Raw genomic sequence first — 3,407 nt, forward strand, 5'->3', positions numbered from 1 at the left:
GGCTAGTTCCAAACCACCACAATAAGGTGAATATTGTTGTAAAGCAAGTCATACAGATCTTTTGGTTTCCCAAGGCATATAAAAGTTATGTTTACATTATGGCGTAGTCTAAGTGTGCAATAGCAGTATATCTAAAAATACAAATGTGCGTACCTTAACTAAAAAATGGTAACCATCATCTGAGTCTTCAATGAGTCATAAAGGTTTTGCAAGCGTTACATCAAAGATCACTTATCACAGATCACCATAACAAAAAAAGTTTAAGTATTGTGAGAATTACCAAAATGTCACACATAGACATGAAGTGAGCAAATACTGTTGGAAAATGGTGCCACTAGTCTTGTTTGATGCAGGGTTGCCACAAACCTTCGATTTGTAAAACACAGTATCTGCAAAGTGCAATAAAGCAAAGCACAATAATAAAATGAGGTATGTCTGTACCACTCTGTGTGTGTGTGAGAGAGAGATAGATGAGAGTCTATGACTCAGTGAGAGCCTTCAGAGAGGATAAAGCTCCCTTGTTCTTCTTTCCCTTCTTTGAGGAAGACTTGACACTAAGCTGGGCCCGTAGGACAAATGCATCTGACTACAGAAGAGACAAGGACAGTTCCTCTGTGCATGGACATGTTTTCCTCTCGTTTGGATTTTTTGTAGTTGGGAAAAACAGGGTGTTGAATATGTTAAGGGCAGCGTGAAGAAGGCCTGGGCAGTGCTTTTCTGGAAAAAACTCACGTAGTACAAACCTGCACGTTTCCCTCCTGGGTGGAGGTAGGTGGGTTTGAACAATTAAGGTGAAGAGTGGTGCAGAACATTGCAGCCATGGCTACCACAAACTGGTATTCTCTTTCACTTTGTCCTTGACCCTTTTACTCTTTTTACAGTGAAATTCTACATAATTTAAACTCCACGCCCCAAATGGAAAACAAGATGCTAGTCTCTGGTTGCAGGCCCCAATCCTGAATACTGATACCTATTTTGGGCCATATCGTATTAAGAAAGTCCATGTCTGCTCTGCTATCCTTAAAGCCACCTCCTACTTGATACTGAAGTTGAGCTAGCTAAAAAGTTGGGCTAGCTTTATTTCAAAAACTATAAGCTCCCCTTATAGCAATGGTACTTGTTTATTCGGAATGCTTAAGCTGTGGTTTTCGGGTCTCTAAGGGACCTAGTCGATCTACTGTTACTAAAGTATGACCAAGAGAAATCTGAGTGCTCAATTGAGAGCATAAGTTGGGCTTCTAGAGACCAGGAAATATGCAAGGTATAGAAACTTAATACTTTGGGAGCATTTGAGTGGGTGAAGTGAGGGATTTGGAATTGACATCTGGCTGCCTCTGTGTCTGTATAGTTCAAAGTTTAAAAAAAAAAAAAATCCACAGTAAATACATTGGGAGGACAACTGTTGGATCTGGGCCGGGCCCGTCCCCTTTTTCTACGTGATGCTAACAGGCTGCCCATCTGGATGAGGGCCCAGAAAATGTGAGCTGGCAAAGGGTGTAGAGCATAGTGTTTAGGTGCCAAGAAAGACTGAACTTTTAGTATGTGACTGTAATGAAAAGCTTATGAATATGTCAGAGGAATGAATGAGTGGTTTTATGAGGCCTTAACCCAATAGCAGAGTTTGTTGTTTATCCTTTGCAGAACACTGGGAGAGTACGTGCAGGGCTCTCCACTGGTCTCCCTCAGGGTTCCTTCTCTGGTCCTGCTGCAGGTGTCCTTTCTTGGAGACTGAGTCTGCTCTCTCTTTGGTTGTTCCACCTCAGCCTCCCTGGGTGTTTTCTGCTTCTGCGCCTTCAGGCGGTGTCACCAGCGTTTGGTTTTCTTCACTGTCTACCCTTCTCCCCATTGGGTTGGCCACAGTCTGGATCTGCACGTCCTGTTCAAAAGCAGACTCTGGAACTGCCTGCATGTGGTTTGGGACACGAACCACATTATATATGATAAGCGAAACAAAAAAGAACATTTCCCCCCTCCCAACCTTGAGGTGAAATGGCGCATGAAGACTTCTCATGGCGTCTCACTGAGGAAAAAAACCCCCCAAACTACTTGTAGGTATAAATGAGAGGGCAAATGTTGGGTCTGGGCTGGTCCCTTGTCATATAATTAGGTCCCTGGCTATATGTCCCCAGAGCACCCTACACTTATCTTTCAGAATAATCAATTCCCTTGTAATTGCTCAGTATCTGTGTCCTGCATGACTGCAAACTTGCTGGAGGTAAGGACTGTGTGTCTTGGACTGTGCCGCCAGCCCCAGCACAGTACCTGGTACATAGTATGTTCTCAAATATTTCTTGTCAGAATAAATGAATGAACTAAATAAGTCTTTCCTTTGAGAGATTGATTGCTAACTACTACGGGAAAATAAACCCAGAGAAGGAAAAAATTCTGAAATTAGTTTCTACTCTGCTTCTGACTCCCTCTGAGCTAAGAACATTAAAATAGGAGCCCTATAAGCCGGTCCTCCTTCCAAGTTGGCCACGCCTCCACTCCACAGTGGTCTCTCTTTACAGTCTGAAGACCCAAGGTACAGCAAGGAGTGAAACTTCCAGGGTAGGTGCCCGCAGTTCCCCTTAGCCTCTACTCTGCTCATGTATCAACAAGTTTGGGCCATTTCTTTAGATGTGAATTTTTCCCAAGAAATTATTCCCCTTCGTGGTATGGGTCATATCGCTGGTAAACCTTTCGGTGAAATAACGTTTTCTTCTTTATGACCAGATTGAAAAGCTTCTCCATCTCTGACTCCCATTTCTCATGTGAAGTCAGCAAACTGAATTCCTACAGCCTGGGCTCCACGAAGGCGGGTTTCTTGCTCTGTTTCCTTAGCTGCCAATACCTCCAGCGCCTAGAAGCATACATAGCACACAGCTGTTGGGAGTGAAAACACTCATGCCCTTCACGCCCTATTTAGAGATGACGAACCTTGGCCAGGACACTTGTCCACCCACTTCTCGGAATTCAGCCTTTCAGATTCAGGGCTTAGGCAGGTCAAAGTGAAAAAAAGCTTTACAGCACCACCTACAAGTGAAGCTCTGCAAAGCACGTCGCTAATCTTGAGATGTTTCGTTTGGAGAGGAAAGTGAACTTCTCCAGAAACAAATCAAACGGTGTTCCGGAGCCGCGTGCTCTGCTTCTGCCCTCCGGGTCAGGTGGGACACTGGACTTAATAATACACAACGTCGGGAAGCGGAGGGGCGCTAGGAGAGGCGGCGGACAACCAGCTTCAGCCACCTGCTTTCCTCCGCTCCTCCCCTTTCGGTTCCTATGCTGACGGGTGGGGCCAATGCCTCTCTGGACGGAAAGGGCTGGGTCTCAGGCGCCCACACTTCCGGATGGGTGGTTCTAACGCGAGGCGCGGGAGCCGACTGGGTGACGTCACAGAAGGGGGCGGAACTGGGGTTGTGTCGGGC

At 45.6% G+C, this 3,407-nt stretch overlaps 1 long non-coding RNA gene across 2 annotated transcripts; it reads right to left on the reverse strand.

Moving 5' to 3' along the window:
• Positions 1-1,288: 1,288 nt before the first annotated feature.
• LOC129653427 (uncharacterized) lies at positions 1,289-3,263 on the reverse strand. Of its 2 annotated transcripts, none has more exons than XR_008715118.1 (3): positions 2,920-3,263; positions 2,263-2,842; positions 1,289-1,903 (listed from the first exon to the last, which is right to left on the reverse strand). It is a non-coding gene; the product is annotated as an uncharacterized LOC129653427 (long non-coding RNA). The 2 variants fall into 2 exon arrangements; XR_008715117.1 differs by having other exon boundaries at positions 2,680-2,842; positions 2,920-3,243.
• Between the last annotated feature and the right edge of the window lie 144 nt (positions 3,264-3,407).

Source organism: Bubalus kerabau, chromosome 5 (assembly GCF_029407905.1).
Source record: "Bubalus kerabau isolate K-KA32 ecotype Philippines breed swamp buffalo chromosome 5, PCC_UOA_SB_1v2, whole genome shotgun sequence".
Lineage (NCBI taxonomy): Eukaryota > Metazoa > Chordata > Mammalia > Artiodactyla > Bovidae > Bubalus > Bubalus kerabau.